Genomic DNA, 21,967 nt, shown 5'->3' with positions numbered 1-21,967 from the left:
CTTTAGTTAAGGCGAAAACTGAACTTAACAAATTGGCAACGACTGAAGCATGTAACATTTTGCTCAAAGTTAAATCTAAATACCACGGTGGACAAAACAAAGCTGGGAAAATGTTAGCCAATTATTTAAAAATAAAATTGGAACGTAAGACCATTGGCCCTATTCTGAATGAGTCCACTAAGAACTTGGCTTCATCGGATGAAGATATTGCTGAGGTTTTTCATGATTACTATAAATCCCTTTACTCTGATGACACTTTTCCCACTACTCAAAATCTGGAGACTTTTTTCTCAGGTTTGCCCTCTCCTCCATCTCTACCCAATGAACTCAATATGTTAGAAAAATAAATTTCATCTCAAGAAATTCTTAATGCTATCAAAGCCTTAAAAAAATCTAAACCCCCTGGGCCTGATGGCTTATCTATTGAGTTTTATAATTCTTTCAATCCATTTTTATTCCTAAACTCCTTCAACATTTTAATTCCTTCATTGCAGACGCAAAAGCTTCCGGCTTCTTTATGGATGCTTTAATTGTAATCATACCGAAACCTGATAAAGACCACTCCCTATGTAAGAATTACTGTCCTATTTCATTGATTAATTATGACAAAAAATGTTGCCAAAATTCTTGCATCCCGCCTTGACTCCATTATTCCCCTCCTGATTAACACTGACCAAGTCGGGTTTGTGAAGGGCAGGTTAGCATCTGATAATGCCCGAATGTTTGCTAATATCATTTCGTATGGCAAAAAATACAAATCCCCGCTTGCAGCTTTGTCCTTGGATGCTGAAAAAGCATTAGATCGTATTAATTGGCAATTTATGTTTCAGACTCTTCAATGGTTTGGCTTTGGGCCCTCTTTTATTTCCTATGTTAAACTCTTATATTCCTGTTCCCGAGCCAGTATTTTTGTCAATAACCCATTTTCCAGCCCATTTTCTTTATATAGAGGCACAAGGCAAGGTTGCCCCCTTTCCCCCTTACTTTTTATTTTATGCCTTGAACCGTTCCTGGAACACATCCGTGTTAACTCTCAGATTGCTGGTTTCAAACATGGTTCTGTTGAATCTAAAATATCTGCATATGCTGATGATATACTTATTTATATGTCTAATCCCACTGATTCTCTCCCCCATATTTTAAATGAAGTACGATTATACTCCAGTATTTCTGGATATAAACTTAACCTCTCTAAAACGGAAGTTTTACCCCTAAATGCTACATGTTATCAATTTATGTTTCATGATACTAATTTCGCCTGGTGCCCCTCTAAAATTAAATACCTTGGTATCTGGTTTTCGTCCTCCCTTTCTGACACCATTAGATTCACATTTTCTACATTATTTGATAAGATTCAATCACTCCTACTCATATGGTCTCCCTTATACCTTTCATGGTGGGGCAGGTTGGATACTATTAAAATGATGATTGTTCCTCATATTTTGTATACCTTATCTATGCTTCTTATGAAAATTTCCAATACTCATTTTTCTAAAATTAATTCTATATGCACCAAATTCCTCTTGAACAATAAACACCCGCGAATTGCCCTATCTAAACTTATACGTCCTAAGGATGAAGGTGGTGTACGTTTCCCAAACTTTTCAGTTTATCACTCTGCCTTCCTGCTTAAAGAATCTTTTGCATTGGCATATGATTTTATGGACAACCCTGTTCCCAAATGTGTTCTTTTTGAACGCTCCCTCCTGAAGGATTTTTCTTTTCAACAGCTACTTTCTATGTCAAATTGTACTTTTTTATCTAATAGTCCTATTTTAGAATATTCCCGATCTCTGCTGTACAGTACCTTTTTTAAAGATTTCACCCCTCTTCAATGTTTCTTATCTTCGTGTGTATGGTTTAATAAGTTTCTCAAATTTAAAGGCCAATCATTTTACTACAAATATTAGAAAAGGGTATTGTTTTTGTTCATCAATTCCTGCATAATTATACTATTGTTCCTTTTTCTACTCTACAAACTCACTACAAATTGCCTGACTCTTTTCTTAATGAATATGCTATTATTGTTACTGCCATACAGTCTCATCTAAATACTCTGTCTCTCCCACATAACACACCACCTATAACACCCTTCACTGCTTTGTACTCTTTATTTTCATTACCCAGACCTAAAGCTGCCCTTGTATATAAGTTACCGTTGTCTAATGCTACTGAAAGACCTAAATCTTTTATTGAGATTGCATGGGAAACTGATTTGTCCGTTTCACTATCTATTACTACATGGGACAAACTGTGGTCCAAACTATTTAAAGTTTCTGCTGCAGCTCGTATAACTCTGCCTTTGTATTTTATTTATCAAAGAGCTCTTATTACTCCTGTTACTATTTGTAAATTTTCGCCTTCATCATCCCCTTTATGCTGGTCCTGTACCTCCGAAATGGGCACATTACCACACCTTCTCTATGAATGTTCTAATGTTTTTTCTTTTTGGAATTCCGTTTGGAATATTTGCATGCTAGTGTTTAATTTTACTACTACTTTAACAATACAAAATGTTTTTCTTGGCTCTTTATCACCTAATGTTGATGTTACATCTCCCTCTTCTAGATTATTTGATCTCTTTATTGCATTAGCTTTTAAAGTTATTTTATCCTCATGGAAAGACAATTCAAATATTTCATTTCTGACTTGGTGGAATATTATTTGCGATGAACATAGAATTGCTTCTGTTTCTTCTTCCTCTCTTTCTCAAAAGATTAAATCAGATATACTTTGTCTTCCTTTTACTACTTACCTTTCTACACGCTCTCCTATGCATTAATTTTTTTAATCTTTTATTCTTTCCTCTTTATTACTACTGCACAACATAAATCTCTTTCGCCTCTCTTCTGTCTTTCTTTCTCCCTTTCTCTATTCTTTCTTTCTCCCCTCTGTACTCCTTTTCTTTCTTTCTTTCTTCATATCCCGTCCTTATATTCGATTGAATTACTATTTTGTCTAATTTGTATATATTAATTACGTTTTAATATGATTTCTATTTGACTTTTCACCTTGTCCTTATTTTGTTGCTTTTCTATTGTTTGAAAACCTAATAAAAATGTACTAAACAAAAAAAATAATAATTGTAATTACTGCTCTACTGCTAAGAATAAAGCTTATTTGGAGCACATGCAATAAATATATATTCACAATTGGATCACTAAAGTGGAAACGTGTTCTCACTACAGCAGAGTGTAACTTGCTTCAGAAAGCACCTCTGAGTCCCTCGTGGGTCACACACCAGTTGAATTACTGTACACCAGTGGGGCAGTTAGTGGGATTATCTCTAGGGTGAGCAGGTGTCCCGGATTTGCCCGGACAGTCCCGGTTTTTCGGCAGCTGTCCCGGCAGAGTTCAGGAAATTAAGCTCATGTCCCGGTTTTTAGAGTGGGTCGGCTGAAAATGGTGGGAGTTTTTTTTTATGTTTCGCAAAGCAGGGATAGTTAGCAGCTGTTATAGGAATGCAATTTAATTAACAGGCATTCAACTGGCTTACAAAATGGCATTTTATGTATTTTCTTACTGCCTTTTCTGTAATTTTCTATGAAGGAGCGCTGTCATTCTGTGCACTGGGTTGAAATAAAATTGTAGTCTTTCTTCTATTTTTGGGAAATGTCCTGGTTTTTTGCTTTAAAATTCTGGTCACCCTAGTTATCTCACTGAATGAATAGGTTTACCCTGTGCAAATGCTTATTTGTGCAATCACGATATGCTACATCCATTCTGAAACACACTCTCCTGGCAAGAAAGCAAAGTGTCAAACTGGCAATTCGAAAACTCCTAGTGCAGTGCTTTCGACAGGGCTGAAATACTGACTCGCCGTGAGTGCGTAATCCGAACCAAAGCAGGAATATCGCACTTCCCTTGAGTTGTTTTTCTTTCTTTTTTAATGCTGATTTTTATACAGCGCGAACTCGACCCGAAGGTATAGGAGCGCTTTACATGAGCACCGGTACGTTACACATTCAGGCACGGGAAGATTAAGTGATTTACCCCGAATCACAGTATGTGGACGTGACCCCGAGGCTCCAGCCCTGGTTTCCAGCACCAAAGTCGGCAATCTAGCCGACGGAGCACATCATCTCCCCTAGGATCTGCAACGGCTGGGATTCACTGACTGCCATTGGTTCTATTGGGAAATGTGAGCTGCTTCAAACGGGAAACAACCTTTACAACGCAGTCATTACATCGCACTACCTTTACATAGCAGTCATTACATTGCAACATCCTTTACAACGCATGTCATTACAACGCAGCCATAACATTGCATGTCACTACAACGCATGTCATTACAATGCATGTCACTACAACGCAGGCATTACATCGCAAGTCATTACAATGCATACCATTACAATGCATAGTACCCTTACACTATCCAACACTTACCCTACTGTTGCACTCACTGGAGTTACAATAGTAATTAATACCCTTACACTATCCAACACTTACCCTACTGTTGCACTCACTTGAGTTCGAATAGCAATTTTTACCCATACACTATCCAACACCTACCCTACTGTTGCACTCACTGAAGTTAGAATAGTAATTTTTACCCCTACACTACCCAACACTTACCCTACTGTTGCACTCACTGGAGTAGAATAGTAATTATTAGCCCTATACTATCCAACACTTACCTTAAATGCAATATAATGATATGCATTTAATGGTATGCGTTGCAAAGGTATAATGCAATGTAATGGAATGCATTGTAAAGGTAGTTTCTGAAAATGCGAGGTAATGGCATGCTATGTAAAAGAATGCGTTGTAAAGGATGTTGCGATGTGAAAACTGCGTTGTAAAGGCATGCATTGTAAATGTATGCGTTGTAACATCATACAATCACTTCAAACGCACCCATCGCTTCCCTTGTTTTGCCACCACCTAAGATATCGCAAGTGTGCAGTACGGTTTCAGTTCTTTTTTCTACAGTTCATTTTGGGGGAGCTGTTGGGCCCCTTTCTATGTAAAAACAAACATTGCCTAAAAGCCAAAATATGTGTTTTAATTTCAAACCACACACTTCCCCAGTAGGTCCTGGCATTGACGGGGACTACTGACCGTGTCCCATGCTGCATGCTGTGGTGGAAAAAGTAAAATGGAAATCACACTACAGCAGACTAATGGGGGAAGAGGACAAACTGAAAGGCCCTTTATGTATGGTACATATATATTTTCATCAAGAGAAAAGTTATTGACTAAAATAACCCCTAAAAGAAGAAAACGTGGCAGATTTATGCTTGCAATTGTTTCATTTTTTAAGAAAAAAAAAACCATCACGCTGAAGTGGCCTCCTCAAAACAGTTTCAGGGCTATTTATGAGGAGACACCGCGGGTAACTGAAGTTAGCTGCTTAAACAGCACCAAAACCCGAGGTGTCAACGTGATTTACCAAAAAGTGCATGGTTTTCACAGTCTCATGCAAAAATGCAGCACTACCAGTTCCTTTCACGCCCAGTTCTAAAACGTTGAGTGAAATGTCTATGTTTGCATTCCTTTCTTCCGAATTTAAACAGCAATTATGCATGAAGTTTGGACAAGGAAGTTCAGTGGCAGAATATTCACTCGCATAGTGATCATGACCACCTTCCTTTATCTAGTTTTGTGAATGCTGCAAAACCGGCCGAGCAACCAAGGAAGACGCACTGCTGCTAATCAGAAACGAGGTGCAGGAAGCAGCTCAAGCGGAGTGGTGGGGGCGGGCACAGGAAGATACAAAAAAGCAAAAGCGAAAGCAGGGCGCTATATGTGTAACCTGACCGACGAGGACAGGAATGCAGCTGCCACCCTGCGTGCCGACGCTGCTCGCTTCCACAAGCAAAACACTGTGGGAGTGAACATTTGCCAAAAAGGTGGGACAAGCGCACGCCTTTAGCTATTTGCAGGCTACAATAAGATGAATGACACAACCAACAGTCATGCCGATGCGTGAGGGGAGTCAGACCCACACAGAGTTAGTTTCGAGTGCTTACAAGAAGCCTCGCAGACCAGCGCATGCACGCTGGCTCAGGCTCGACCTAAAAATTAAGTGAAGGGGGACAAGAGAGCAGGTGGTCAGACTGACTGGAGGGAGTGGGCGTATTCAAGGCAATAGAGGGTCAGAGTAAAAGTGAGAATCTTACTGTGAAAGGCAAGAAATGGACGGATTTTCTGCAGTTTCTAAAGTTGACAATATCGAGAGGAAGTAATAGAGGAGATGCGATTAGAGAGAGAAAGAGCAGTCAAAAATAACTCTTATGTTGGTCATTATTCCCTGATTTGTTCCATTTTGTAGCCCCTCCCATCCTAGAGACTGGCTCCACAATGACCCCCTCTGGTGGTTAAAAGGTTGGAGGCACACTCCAGGGCCACAGTCCTTGCCATACTTTGGCTGGCCACTAGGTGCTAACATTACAACAGTGTCTCCACCATCCATCACTCAAAGGTAGGGCGACCAGATTCTCAAAACAAAAAAATGGTACAGGTGTCATAGACATAGAAGTAGGACTGACAGAAGTACCCATAGCTTTAAGTGGAATGAAAAAACCAGGGGGGTCTCTCAAGGGGCGTGGCCAATTTAATTAAGGACGTGGCTTTCTCAATGGTTGTTAGCTTCATAAGAGAAATAAGCAACAACTTTGGCTACGTTGTACATAACATTAAAATGCCTCAGTTCTGGAATGAAGAGTTAGACTGTGAAATAACTATAGCAGGTCTCTTTAAAAGCAGTGAAGGGTGGTAATGCTGCAGCAGTAAGATTTTTTTTTTCTTTGTGAGGGCAAAAATGGAGAGCCCAATAGAGATCCGTCTCAGCACCTGTAAGAAGTAAAGCAGGCGCACCGAGCGAGACACTATTTAAAAACCGGGACATTTATCGGTTTAACCCAGGCACTAAGCAAAAAAACTGGACATTTCTTTAATTTGCAGCAAAGTGTCGTGACACCGGGACACTGCTCCAAAAACCGGGACCATCCGGGGAAAACCAGGACGTCTGGTCACCCTATCAAAGGTGCATTTTGAGCAACTGCTATGTGTCGCAGCTTCACGAGTGGCCCCTTCCGCCAAGACTCAGACATTGCCATACTCTGACTCGGTTGTGTGGTACAAATGGTTGTAGCTGCCATCCATGACCATAGTCAATGCCACAATCTGATTGGCCACTGCATGCCAGTGCTACACTAGTCTATCTCCTCTGCTTCCATGGTATGTAACAGTGGCTCAGGGGCATCTAGGTGTCAATGCCATGTTTTCTCCCACCCTCAGGTGTAGCTGTTTCACTAGTGTCCACTATGCTTTCCACCCAGAAGTCAAGCTGGCATTTTCTACGTTCTAGGTGTCACAGCTGCAACAGTGTTTGTCAGTCATATCCCTTGAGGAACTGGGACAAGGTTTTATTCTGACCAACCGAGCGCGTGGGGGGGGGGGGGGGGTTGTAGCAAAATCAGGAGATATCATGCACCCTGGATAACCTTACTGCTGAATAATATCAGTTTCAGATTCAGTGTTTTGTGGAATGATGTGTGGTAATTTTACTGCACGGTTGCCAGCGCAGTCAATGACTACCTGCACAAGGGCTAACCATCACACTCCTACAACTGCATACATGCCAACATTTCAGAAGAGCAAAGTGGGAGATTAAAAAAAAAAAATCGGGAGAATGGGGCCTTGAATCGGGTTACTGGCATGTAGGGGCTTTGGAAGTGTGCTGCTGCAGCATCGGACTGTTGAAACGCAAATGCACGTTTTTTTCTTACCTTTCAGAAGCATGGAGCATTATGGCAGGCAGAGAGAGGGTGATGCAAGTGTTGTGCACTGGCCTGGCAGGATGCTGGCAGTGCATGCTCCACTCCCGCCCTCCCCCCCCCCCACCCCAACCCCTTTGGCAGCCCGGGCTGAAACAGCTTCCCCTGCACACACAAAGCTGCCCCACCCAGTACTTCACAGGTCTTTAAAAGACCATTCCCTTGTTAATGACGCTTTGTTGGTTTTTCACCCCATCGAGAGCCCCTGCATCGCCACTCTTTGCTGGAAGAATTAGCACTTTAAACAATACCAAGCCGTGTCACCTGAAACCCCCAAGGAATCAGGTTTTGGCTTGTAGGAATCGGGAGGCGGGAGACTAGCCTTCAAATCGGTAGTCTCACGCCTGAATCGGGAGGGTTGGCATGTCTGCAACTGTGATAATTTAGACTATTGCAGGATACTCAAAACTATAACAATTGTGTGGGTGGCAGGTATTGTTCATTTTTTATGTATATTGAATTGTTAAACACTGTGCTCTTCACAAAATTAGGCAGCAGCGTCACTACGTGGGGGACTGTTACAGGTGTCGATGTTGAAAATGAATTCTGTGGCTGAACACCAGAATCCACCAGCTCAAATTAACCACTGCTGTTGCTCATCCTGTGGTGTTCATATTTTCAGTACCATGACTGAGTGCTTATGCTGTACCAGTATCTTATTCTTCCTCTTTCCTGGATGTCACTCAGTTTCATACTCCAGCCAGCCAGTAGGCAATCTTTGCATAAATTGTATGCACCAGACCCACTAGGTCTGAGATTCTGCCGCTGCAGCCTTTTCTGCATAATTATGTTTTTAAAAAGAATCCACTCTTTGCTGTATATTTTCCAGATTTGAAGGAATCTGTTTTTGCTTCTAGCTCCAATGGATCAAAAGTGATATACAAAGCTTCACATGTGATGCTGTGTAGTGCAGACCCTTTGCAAAGGTCCTTTGAGCTATTTTCAGACTGTGGTTGCTGTACTTAAGCGTTGCACTGGCAGATGGTATCAATGTCTGTTAAAACTAACATTAGTCAGTGTAATAGTCTTTCCTTTATGTCGCTCCTCCCTCCAGGGTCACTTCCTGGGCCATACTCTTGTCAAGCTTTTCAGTCGCACTTTTGCAAAGGGGTCTGTCTTCTCTTTCCAGGACCTGTCCTTTTGCTCTCAGTCATCGATACATTGGAGTCTGCGTGTTGTAATAGTGCGGCAAGGGAGCTATACTTGTCCTTGCCAGCAGATGGCAGTGTTGTTCCATCTTGCGCCTCTTCATTCCTGGTTCCAGGACGTCTTCCATCTCAGTTGACTGCTCATTTCTCTGAGCTTCTCTTATTATGATTGACCCATAGTAGGGTGACCAGGAGTCACGGATTTGCCCGGACAGTCCCGGTTTTTCGCCAGCTGTCCCGCCAGATTTCAGGAAATTAACAGACATGATATTGGATTTAAAAAATGGAATTTTATGTATGTTCTTACTGCCTCTTCTTTAATTCTCTGCTAAGGAGTACTGTCATTCTGTGCGCTGGGTTGAATTCAAATCGTAGTCCTTCTTCTATTTTTGGGAAATGTCCTGTTTTTTTTGGCTGTAAACTTCTGGTCACCCTAGTGTAGTATATACAGTACATATGCAGTTTTCTGTACTGTACCGGTGCCAGAGACAACATCCTGAATGCATCATATTTATGCAGTGTTCCCTATAGATTCCGTGCCAGGGATAACACATTTCCTTATATGTAATGTATATGTAGATGTACCGAGTGTAATGTGCTCTTGACTTCTCTATGTGTGGGAGGGGCGGTCGTTCACCAGAGAAACCTCAGAAAGGGTCTTTATGTACCTCCCCCTCTCCAGCCATGCTAATGTATGTAGTGTTGTGAGACTATGTGTGCTAGGACCCTTGCGTAGGGTGACCAGAATTTTAAAGCCAAAACCTGGGGCATTGCCCAAAAACAGAAGAAGGACTACAATTTTACTGCAACCCGGCGCACAGAGTGACAGTGATCCTTAGCAGAGTTACAGAAGAGGCAGTAAGAACATACATAAAATGCAATTTTTTGAAGCCAGTAACAGGCCTGTTATTTAAATTACTTTCTTATAACAGCTGCTAACTATCCCTGCTTTGCAAAACATAAAAATATACCTCCCACTGTTTTCAGCCGACCCACTCTAAAAACCGGGACATGAGCTTAATTTCTTGAAATCTGCCGGGACAGTTGGCGAAAATCCAGGACTGTCTGGGCAAATCCCGGACGCCTGGTCACCCTCCCTTGCGGTTCTGGGCGGACTCAAAAGAGGAACAATGTAACTTTCGGGGACATGTTAATGGTTATGACGAAATGAGTGAGCAGTGTGTGATTGTACATTGAGGAATAAAAACGTGTGTTACCGAGCTCCATGAGTAGCGTATTCATTTGCATGCTCCCGGGCTGGGGAGTATGCTCCAAATGGCGATGAATGCGGGATACATGCCCTGAGAAAACGATACTGCTCTCCCTGAGAGTTTGCAATGGTACAGCAAACTGTTTGTGTAAGCCACATGTGCCCAAATCGATGAAAAGCACTTCAAAGTTGGCATAGGTGGAGTCGAAGCCCCGCTCCAGGCCATATACGACCCTCAAAGAAGCTGAAGGCCCTGCAGGGAAGCACGACTGGAAAGCCAGACAAAACCTGCTGGTAAGTCTGAAGGTAGAGGAATTGAGCTGCGCCATAGCACAGCGCTATCATCGTGCAAAGCAAACGCTAAAGGCAGTAATAACCAGTTACAAGAAACAGAGATTCACCGCCAAACTTCATAGATGCCCTAGAAGAAGTAAATGATAAGAAAATCATTAAGTATTTAACAATCCTTGCTGGTGAAGAAGTAAAAGAAGTGCTGGTGAAGAATAAAAGAAGTGCTGCAGAAAATCTCATAGACTGAGGCAACATCATACCGTCAGATCAAAGAAACATTGGGAACCACATTCAATCCGATGCCGAATGTTGACTATGAAAGGTGCATGTTCAATTAAGCAAGACAGCAAGCTGGCGAAACGATGGATGAGTTTGTTGAGAGATTTGACGTGCTTATCAAACACTGTAAGTTTAGTGAATTTAATGATGAAGCCCCACGCCTCCGAGTCATCAATGGCGGTCTTTCTGACTTTTTCAGAAGACGCATGTTGAGAGAGATGCTCAATTTAGAGAAAGTACTAATGGCTGCAAGAGCGTACATAGGAGTAAATCAGCTAGCTGCTGATATGAAACAGCGAAAAATGAATCAGCGTTGGTCATGAATAGCAAGCAAAAGGTAGATGCATGCAAGTCACGTCTCCAAAGAAGAAAGGGTTGTGTTTCCCATGTTTCCCCATGAAGGAAAATGTCCAGCAAAGGTTGCAGTAAAGAACAAGCATTTACAATGCAACAGTCTCGGCATTGCAAAAGTTAGAGCTATTAGCATTGTAAATGAACGCGAGTTTAAGGTCTTGACATTGTAAATGACAAGGTCTTTAATTTATGTTTTAAAAACAAAAACATAAATAAAAGTCATTGTCATTTACAATGCCAATAGCTCAAAGTCGCGTAATGTGTATGGCTAACTACAGTAGCCTCCTGACGAGTGCCCTTTCACTTAATTTTTTACAAATGAAAGCCCTGGCACTTTTTTTATACAAATTAAGCACGGGTGGTGTCCTTGTCTGTGCATGGGAGTGGTGGTGTCCGTGTGTGCATGGCAGTGGTGGTGTCCGTGTGTGCATGGCAGTGGTGGTGTCCGTGTGTGTACAGCAGTGGTGGTGTCTGTGTGTGCATGGCAGTGGTGGTATCCGTGTGTGTATGGCAGTGATGGTGTCCGTGTGTGCATGGCAGTGGTGGTGTCCGTGTGTACATGGGAGTGGTGGTGTCCGTGTGTGCATGGCAGTGGTGGTGTCCGTGTGTGTATGGCAGTGGTGGTGTCTGTGTGTGCATGGCAGTGGTGGTGTCCGTGTGTGCATGGCAGTGGTGGTGTCCGTGTGTGCATGGCAGTGGTGGTGTCCGTGTGTGTATGGCAGTGGTGGTGTCTGTGTGTGCATGGCAGTGGTGGTGTCTGTGTGTGCATGGCAGTGGTGGTGTCCGTGTGTGCATGGGAGTGGTGGTGTCCGTGTGTGCATGGGAGTGGTGGTGTCTGTGTGTGCATGGCAGTGGTGCTTACGCTGAAGCATTAGTGTACATGTTCACCTCCAGTTATCACTTTCTTGTGTATGTTACATGCTCCTCGATCATCTGTGCTGACTGCCGAGGAGCTGCAACAGAGTTACACGCACTCAAAAACGTGCTTTTAAGCTGCTGGACTGCACCGTTATATACCTTCCTTTTGTTGGGTCGGATTTTATGAACTCTGGGATTGCCTGCTCCCAGAATAATTGATCAAACCAGAAGACGTGAAGGAAGCCGCTGCATCTCCTAAGATTATTTCTCGAGGAAGCACTTACTTTAGACGGCAGGAAAAAAAAATCCATGGCTGATTATCAGCGCCGCGCGCCTCTCTGCAGACTCCCCCTGCATTCCACAGAGGCGCGCAACCTGATCCGGCCTGCCATGCATGCCGTGGAGACAAGACCTGGCCGCGCGCACAACGTTATCCTATGGAAAAACGCTGCGCGCGGCCAGGTCTTGTCTCCCTTCATTGGCCGAGACCGTTGCATTGTAAATACTTGTTTTTTATTTCAGCGGAAGAATGCATCTCTTTTCTTCAGCATCAGCCTGCTTACTGTCTGGGGTGCCACCTTGCTGGGTGCCCGCTTGTACTGGATGGGCAACAAGCCACCAAGCTTCTCCAACTCTGACAACCCAGCTGCAGATGCGGACAGCCTTCTCGCGCGCATGCTGACTTTCCTGCACTTGCCAGGGAAGAATCTGTGGTTGTTGCTTTGTCCATACACCCTCAGCTTCGATTGGTCCATGGATGCAGTGCCTCTCCTCAGAACACTCGGTGACTTGAGGAACCTTCACATTGTGGCCTTCTATGCTGGACTCCTCCTCCTCGTCTACATGAGCCTGAAGAGATCCGGTCCAGAGACAGCATGCAATGGGAAAGCCTTCACAAATGGCAAGCAGCATACTAATGGGCACAGCTGCCACTCAGACCTGGAGCAGAAGAGCCAGGAGCTCAAACTAAGCTTTGTTGCAAATGTAGAAAATGGCACAAAAACCATGTGACCCACAGACCACAGCTTCCCTCATCGGAGCATATTGTTGTTTTTTCCTTGTCCTTGTTAATAGTCCCTTTTTTACCCGCCACAAACCTATTTTTCTACGTCGGCTTTGTGATAGCAGAGCGTGTGCTATATATTCCCAGTATGGGGTTCTGCCTTCTTATCACTGTGGGTATTCGAGCCCTCTACGTTAACGCCCAGAAGCACTTTCTCAAGCACTTCATTTTGTACGCCTGTGGAAAAATACAAACTGGGGGGGCACTACCAACCAGAATATAAGATCCTTAATTATTGCCCGGCGATGTCGCCTCTTGAACCCACAAAGAAGTTAAACCATTGAAGAGGCAGGCGCTGGAGACTGGAAGGCAGGAAACAAGGTTTTTATTCTCTCCGGAGGAGAACACAACGAAACGGACAGAAGGTATCGTTCAGAGGTGCTCTAACTGCATCCCGGAGGCCTGGCCTCTTATACATGAGTTTATCTCTTTATTACATGTAACACATTCTCGTCGATACTTTGATGTACGGAAAGACATCCTCAGAATCCCCCCTTCCCAGCCCGTTCCCATGCAAGGCTACAGTGGGAGTCCCCGCCCCGTTCACAACAGGTGATGATCATTGCGCAGCTGGGTATTCCGCCGATTCACGGAGTGTGCGGGTTTCGATCGGATCTCGTGGGATGGGGGGGGGCTTTGATCATCTCGGGGGTCCTTTGAGGAGGGAAGCTTCCTATTGTATGGGGAGGGGCAAGAGAATGGTATCGGCAGAGCTAGGTGTCGGCCTGGGAACGGGGAAGACAGACGGGCACACGGGAAAAAGGGGTTTGCATCAAAAGGGCCGGAGGTCATGACGGGGAAGCAGGGAGATGTCGCGCTGGGAACAGGATGAGAGCCTGGGGCAGAGCAGTGCCGAGGAGGGGTTTATGACTCAAGGCAGGTGCAAGCAGGGGGGGGGTTTGCCAGCGAAGTTAAGAGAGAGAGAGAGAGACACGCTGGCTCTCGGCGAGAGCGGGGAAGCCATGGTGTCCAAAATGGCGGCTGTTTTACGCGCACAAAAGGTTTAAGGAGAGCAAGAGGGCGCCGATAATGTTGACGGTTTTCAGCCTAACTTTTAACAGTCCTCCCTTTTCAACATATCTAGCCAACTTGCTTACTCAATGTCAATTTTCATCAAATTCCTAACTTCGGCATCATATAATGCCCTCATGTGTTCGCTTCCAATGTCCACAGTTTTGGGAAAAATACAACTCGCACATAAAGAACACATAGGTGGCAAACATTGAATCCCTAAGCATAGTCCACATATTACAACTACGGGAATCAGGATAATGGTGAGCAGTCTCCAGCCCCAACTTTTGATGGTGTCCCAGAACCAACCACCAAGCGACCATTCTTCTTGCTCTTGGTGAACTTCCGAGGAGAGTCTGTGAAGATGTTCGATGGCTTTGTACACTGAGGGTGAGTTGTCCGGTATGTATGTACAACAGCTGGCCCCAATAATGCGGCATGCTCCTCCACGGTCCGCCAGAACCACATCTAGGACGAGGCGGTTCTGAAGAGCCACCAAACGGACCGCTTGGAGCTCGGCAGTGTTGTTGGCAAAGATGCCCGCTGTGATGTTCATGGTTGTCTCGACTGCCTGAGTCAAATGTCGGATGGCACGGCTGTTTGCCATCGGGCCCCAGAGGGGGACGAGTCCTTTCATAGCATCGAGGAACTGTGCTCCTGTTGAGTCGGCTTGCTCAACGTCTTTTGCTTGTTTTTGCCTGTGGTGATTCGCTGGGGCCACATAAGTTGGAGGAAGGACGAAGGAGATGTAGCAAGTGCCCCCCCAGCCTTTGGGGAGCCAGGTGTAGGCCTTCGTGCCACAGATGAAATACATGTTTGGGGAGGACACAAAGGAAGGTGGATCCGTGGAGTCCAAAGTTCTGGTAAAGCGGCAAGCGCTGTGACCCACCAGCTGTGTCCCAAGTCCTTCTACACACATGTGGCCTGTGATGTTGATGACCGTCAGGGCTACAGTCAGAGTGGCAGCCGTTCGTTTCCGCAGATAGGAGAAGGTGGGTCTGGTTGGATTGTTGAATACCTGCATTTCAATTCGTTCTTTGGCCGGAATGTCCATTTGGATTGAGTCGCTGGGGTTCAGCGGGCAGAAGTGTGTCTTTGTCTTGTTTCGCCCGGCCCCATGAGAAGAATGTGCTGCAGCTCTGCTGGAGGTGGCATTTTCCGTATAGCTCTCTTGCAGGAGGATCAGCCAGGCAAGGCAGGAGCCGTGGACGGAGAAGGGTGAAGGGATGAATGGTATTGAATGTCCAGTGGCATGGGGTAGCAACCCACAGATCCAGCAGTTGGTGGCGTTGGTGGCAAGATTGTGCTGGTGAAGTAGCTGCACGAAAGAGTTGTTCCAAAACTCCTTTCGCCTCTCTCTTAGGTGAGGAGAGAGCGAAATTAGATAATGTTCCTTCGTGGTGGTAGGCTGAGCAGTGGTTAGGAATGTTTCGTGAGCAGGTGCGTGTTCTTCCATAATCCAGAGCGTAGTCATGAGGAGAAAACAGAGGAGGATTACGATGAAGAGTGCAATTGTCTTTGAGCTATGGAGCCTGTCTGTTCTCGGATTTCTGTAGTGGGTATTTCCTGTTGTCTCAGTCGGCTTCTTGTTTGGCGCTTCCATCATCTTCTTATCTGGCGCTTCCATCATCTTCGTCTTCAAGGTGCTCGGTAGTGGGCAGGACCACAGACTCAGTCTTAGCTTCTCTCCAGGTAACCCTTGGTAGTTTGGGTCACCGTTCTGAGATTCTTGAGCTTAGTCCGTGGCCTACTTAGCCGAAGCTCCCTCCTTTCGACGCAGGAAATACCCTTCTCGAGATGGCACAGTGGGGTCAGGATGTTTTGAAAGTTCAAGTGTCTCTGTATCAGGGTAGCAGCTCAACGATGGTCGGTCCCGGTTCAGGAGCTCTTCTTGGGTGTTGACGGTGTCTGTCGTGGCCAGGGCTGGAGAGACCCTTTTGCAGTGATGAGCGTGCAGCCAGTGTTTCTTCCCCTCCACTCGAAGTGCGGTCCGAGTGGTGATCAGCACTTGCCAGGGGCCCGTCCACCGGGGTTCCAAACTCTTTGATCGCTGAAAGTTTCGGATCAGCACGAAGTCCCCCGGCTGGATGGCGTGACCCGGACCCCTGGAAGCATCGGGGATGGCCTGCCGCACCTGCTGATGAAGGACAGACAAAGTTTCAGTCAATTTGTACAGATAATCAGACATTAGGACATCCGGAACGTCATGAATGGACGTTGGTTTCGGGGCAGACCAGACGCTCATGGGTCGGCCGAAGACAACTTCATAAGGGGTTAAGTGATGTCGGGTGGGGGTAGAGCGCATCGATAGCAATGCCAATGGGAGGGCGTCTGGCCATTTCAGGCCCGTCGTAGCCACTATTTTGGCCAGTTTAAGCTTTAGCGTGGCGTTGTGTCGTTCGACCAGCCCAGCAGATTGAGGGTGGAAGACTGCGTGGAATTTCTGTTTGATACCCAGCCCATTTAGGATGAGCTGGATAACGTTGGCTACAAAGTGGGGGCCATTATCACTCCATAAAACACGACAGAGGCCATAACGGGGGAAAAACTCTTTTAACAGGACCTTTGCAGTGGCCATAGCGGTGTTGTCACGGGTCGGATATGCTTCCACCCATTTGCTAAATGCGCACACCACGACAAGTACATATTTCAGGCCTTGGCATCTGTCTAGCTGGATGTAGTCCATCTGCAGGACTTCAAATGGGTGGTTTGGGACCCCAAATCCCCCCCGGGGTACTACAGTTCCCTTCCCGGGGTTGTGTTGCAGGCATATTAAGCATTGTTGGACCAGGCGTTTGGCGGAATCTGGGATCTTGTCATTGTGCCAAACCCTGGAGACAAGTTCGATCATGGGGGCTGATCCTATGTGGGCTGGGGAGTGTGCCATGGATAATATGGGAATCAAGTATGAATCAGGTAGCAACCATCTGTTCGTGTCTTTTGTCCGCCAGCAGCCTTCATCGTCTTTCAATCCCACCCGTGCCCATTCAGTCAATTCATGTTGTGTGCTAGCCATTTGTATGTCTCTAATTGTGTCCTTGGTGTCAGTCCAGTTTTCTGCTTGTGACCTGGTCACGTACATACGTGTTGTCGTTCTATTTTCTGCTGTCGTTCGGGCGGTGATGTCGGCTAGTGCGTTTCCCTGTCCAATAATGTCTGTCACCTTCTTGTGTGCCTGGCATTTGATAACGGCAAGTTTGTTGGGGAGGAGGACAGCTTCGATTAAGGCGGAGACTAAATCCCCGTGCAGGATGGGTGTGCCGTGTGAGGTCAAGTATCCTCTCTCCCTCCAGAGGAGCCCAAAATGGTGAACCACCCCGAAGGCATACTGGCTGTCGGTGTAAATGTTCGCCGTGGTTCCTGTTGCCAGGATGCAGGCTCTCGTCAAAGCAATCAGTTCCGCTGCCTGAGCAGATCGCTGGGTGATGCGGGCTGTTTCTACTACAGTTCGAGCTGTGGTGACTGCATAGGCAGCGGAAGTGGTACCATCGGAGAGTTTGATGCAAGAACCGTCCACCCACAACTCCCCGTCGGGGTCAGGGAAAGCTGTGTCTCTGAGATCGACCCTACTCCTGGTCTGTTCGTCCGTAAGAGTCACGCAGTCATGTACGGGGTGCACATTGGGGTCGTTCTCTGGCAGGGGTAACAGAGTTGCTGGGTTCAGTGTGGTGCATCTTTTCAGGGTGATATGGGGGGCAAGCAAGGTTAGTTCGTATCCAGTCAGTCGTGCACTCGTCAGATGTTGCGTCTTGGTTTGGTTCAGGAGGGTGTCGACTGCATGGGGTACCAGTACCGTGAGGGAATTTGAGAGTACAATCCCCTCACTCTGTCGGATAGAGACTGCAGCAGCAGCTACAGCTCGAAGGCAGGCAGGCAAGGCTCTGGCGACAGGGTCAAGAGTGGCAGAGAAGTAAGCGCACGGTCGTTGCTTAGGACCGATGGCCTGGGTCAGGACAGATAAAGCGCACCCCTCCCTTTCGTGAGTGTAAAGGGAGAAGGGCTTCCGGTAATCAGGGGTACCCAGGACAGGGGCTGAGCAAAGGGCATCTCGTAGTTCTGTGAAGGAGGTTTGACACTCAGGAGTCCAAGGGAGTGAGAAAGGGACGTCTTTGTTTAGGAGAGAGAGCAGTGGTTTTACAACGAGGCTGAAGTTTGGCAACCATTGTCGGCAGAAGGAGGTGAGGCCTAATAGGGAGCGAACCTGCTTCTGGGTTTTAGGGACAGGGGTGTCTAGAATGGTCTGGATTCGATCAGGGGTGAGTTTCCTTCCATCTTTGGACAGAAGGTGGCCTAGGTAAGTGACCTGGGGTAGGCAGAATTGCAACTTCTTCTTGGAGACCTTGTGGCCATTTTCCGCAAGGAAGTGCAAGAGTTGAATGGTGGCGGTAACCGCTAGAGGGGTGGTGTCGGCTGCCAAGAGGATGTCATCGACATATTGTACCAACACCACCCCGTCGGGTAACCGGACTTGGTCTAGTTGCCTTTTGAGGGCCTGGCTGTAGATGCTAGGGCTCTCCGTGTAGCCTTGAGGGGCTCGGCAAAACCTATATGAGCGGGATTTTAGGGTAAAGCCGAAGAGATATCGGCTGTCTGGGTGGATGGGGATGGAGAAGAATGCGTTCTTGAGGTCGATGACGGAAAAGGTGGTTGCAGTGGATGGAATCAAGGTCAGGATGGTGGTGATGTCTGAGACCACAGGGTACTGGGGTACTACCACTTTGTTGATCTCTCGGAGGTCGATGATGAAACGGTATGCTTTCTCATCTCCCTCTCCCTGCTTCTTGATAATGGGCAAGATAGGGCTGTTGCAAACGTTGCTAACCACTTCCTCTACCACTCCTGCGTCTATCAATGACTGGATAATCATTACCAATGCCTTCTCGCCCTCTGGCGATATCCGATATTGTGGGAGTTTTGGGAGTGTTGCGTCTGGTCGGACAGTAATGTGCACTGGGTCAATTAACATACGCCCTACGTCCGAATCCGCTTTGGCCCACAGATACGGAGGCAGGGTGTCAAGCAGGGACGCGTCGACGTCGGTGATGGAAAACATGTGTCGGGGGGAACAATGTTTAAGCAGAACGGGGTTGTCGTAAAGAAACACTCGAACTCCATCTTGAGAACACCTAATCGTCGCTCGGAAGTGTTTCAGTAAGTCAAGTCCCATAATGGCGTCAGGGCTATTGGAGGAGAGCAAGAACGTGGTGTCGGTGGTGTTGTTTTCTACGTCAAAGAGAATCGGGGCAGACAAAGGGTTGGTGGAGGGCGTTCCATCGAAACCTGTCGATGTTATGAGTGAGCCAGACAAGGGTGCCCTTGGAATCAGTCGTTTAGATAACGCACTACGTGTTGCGCCAGTGTCTACCAGAAATGGAGACTTGGTACCCAGGACCTTAGCAGTGACATAAGGGCCCTGCTGGTCAACATAGAGCTCGACTGGATCCCTCCCTCGCCCTTGGCTGTCCTATGCAAAGGTGTGAGTGTCGTCATAGTCAGATTGTTGATATTGGTTCTGTCTGGGTCGATCGAACGTATTCGGTCTGCTTGATCTGTCATTAGTCGCGTCATTTGGGGGCCCTCGTTGTGCTCCCTTAGGTCTCGGTCCGTTTGCTACCTCCCTGGGGTCTCTGTTCCTGATCATTTCCAGGAGAACTGGGCACTGGGATTTCCAATGGCCAGTCCCTTTGCAGAAAGCGCACTGGTCATTTCTAAGGTCTGTGCGTCCACTGTAGGGAGTCAGAGTGCGGTCCTGGGGAAATGCAGTCTTAGGGGCGTTTGTCTGGTAGTTTCCCCGGTATTGGTCTCGTCCTATAGTCACCCCTTGCAGTTTGGCAATCATCACCCTCTCCTTTAAGTCTTTCTTCTTTCTCTCTGTCGCCCTATCGTTTTCATTTTTCTGATGCTCATAATATTGGGCCATTTGAAGAATCGCTGTAGGTTTGGAGGCTGCCCAACTACTCTCGCTGGCCTGTAGTTTCTGGGAGATGTCCAATGATAGGCCCTTAACATAATTCTGGACAAACAGATGGTGTCCGGTTGCAGTGGTCATGTCCTGGCCGCTGTAATCGGAGAACACCGTTTCAAACCGGGAGAAGTATTCCGACACATCCTCCTGGGGTTTTTGGCGACAGGCTGTTACTATCGACCAGTCCACTTTCTTTTCTGGGATCAGGGTTTTTAATTTCTCTACAATTTTATCTGGGAGGTCTAGAATGGATTTCAATGGCTTTTGTCCTGGTCCCCGTTGTTTATCCAAGTCATCGAGTTGTGGCCAGGTATGTCCGAACAGCTCAAGGTGGTCGACTTTCCGGATTTGCTTCCACACGTCAGCTGGTAGACATAACCCAAAGAACAAGTCGATGTCAGCCAGGGTCATGATAGTCGAACCCAGGGCTGTACCTAATTCAGTATAGAAGGCAGTGGGGTTTTTGCGTAGGTCGGGTAGAGATTTTCGGAATGTCAGTATCTCTTGCCGGTCCCATGGCTGGTAGACCCAGTTGTATACTACCCTTCCCTTCGCATCTTGGTTGTTGGCATCATCGTGAGTCCCTGTACCTCGAGGGGGAACCCAGTAAGGGGCAGCCTCACGTATCGGCATCATGGTGTTAGATTGCTCGGTTGGCGGTTCGGTCACTACGGGGGCCGCGGATTTAGCTCCCGGCTTTCGTTCAGTGAGGTGGCGGAAAACCTCAAGCGTACGCGTAAGGAGGTCCGACACATCACACTCGCCCTCATCCCCGATATCGACCTTCCGGTACAGAGTCCTTAGGCTCTCGGGACCTTTGTCTCGATATCGGTCCTCGTATGCATTCAAGACATGATAACACAGTCGTACGGTAAAATGTCGTCTGTGACTCCCTGTATACGAGCTGAACATATCTGTGATGTACTCTTCATCATCCTTCCTTTCTACCAGTGTCCTTGCTATTTTGTCGATCCCCGCTCGCTCATCTTTGTCTAGCCTGTTTATTCTTGCAAGGCCAGCCCCTCGAGTCTCATGCTCGTCTAACGTTGTCGTTGATGTGGGTTTTAATACAAGGGGTTCGGCTGGCACAGAGGCCATTGGGGCCGACGCTGCGGCGGTACCTTCGTTTGTACCTGGGGGTGGCGCGTGCTGCGCCAGGGGCCGAGAAGGGGCATATGGAGGGGGCATGTAGATGATAGGGGGACCTAACAGCAGGTCCTCATTGGCTTGTCGTTTTGAGGGTAAATCAGGGTAGAGCATGGAGGGGGTTCTAACCGGACACTGGCTTGGCGTTTCCCTTTCTAGTTTCTGTTTAGCTTTCTCTCTTTCCTCTATCTCCTTTTTTAGCTTCTGAGCAGCTAGGTGGGCTGCTTTTTGCAGCTCTTTTTCCAACCTACTCTCAGTTTTCTTTTTACGCTGTTCAGTTTCTTTTCGCCACATGCCGAAGCTATCAAGCATAGTGGGTGTTGTCTTGTTTTTACCTAGGGCAGTTTCTAGCATTTTTATTTTATCATCATCGAAGGATCCTGTCAGGGGCCATTGACTTTCTTGACCCTGTTTTGTATATTTATGCCATAGTTTACTATAGGCAATAGCGGTCAATCCATGCTTCATGAACATGTCCTTATTAGGGGTGCCTTCCAGTGGGGCTGGATGGTCCATCTCTAATAAGCGGTCCGGGCTAAACAGGCTACCAATCAGTGGGGAGAAGACAGACATGACGGCTCGTAACGAGGGACTAAAAAGTCAGCACTGCCTATCTTATCACTAGGTGCAAAGACTGGACAGAATATTTCTATTCTACGTTGTTTGCAGGCAGTGAATACCTCATGGATCACAATAACCAAAGACCAACAAATAACAATGGGGAGAATGAGTAGGTCCGCAAAGATCTGCGTTACCTACCTTTTTCGCTATCTGCAAAAAGGGTGGTCTCTTCCCTGTTTGCAGACAGGGAATCTCCAGGAAACAATAATTTTGCGAACAATAGTTCAGTTTCAAGCAATT

The sequence above is a fragment of the Lissotriton helveticus genome, chromosome 11 (genome assembly GCF_964261635.1).
Source record: "Lissotriton helveticus chromosome 11, aLisHel1.1, whole genome shotgun sequence".
NCBI classification, from domain to species: Eukaryota; Metazoa; Chordata; class Amphibia; order Caudata; family Salamandridae; genus Lissotriton; species Lissotriton helveticus.
Note: the sequence above shows the minus strand (reverse complement) of the source record.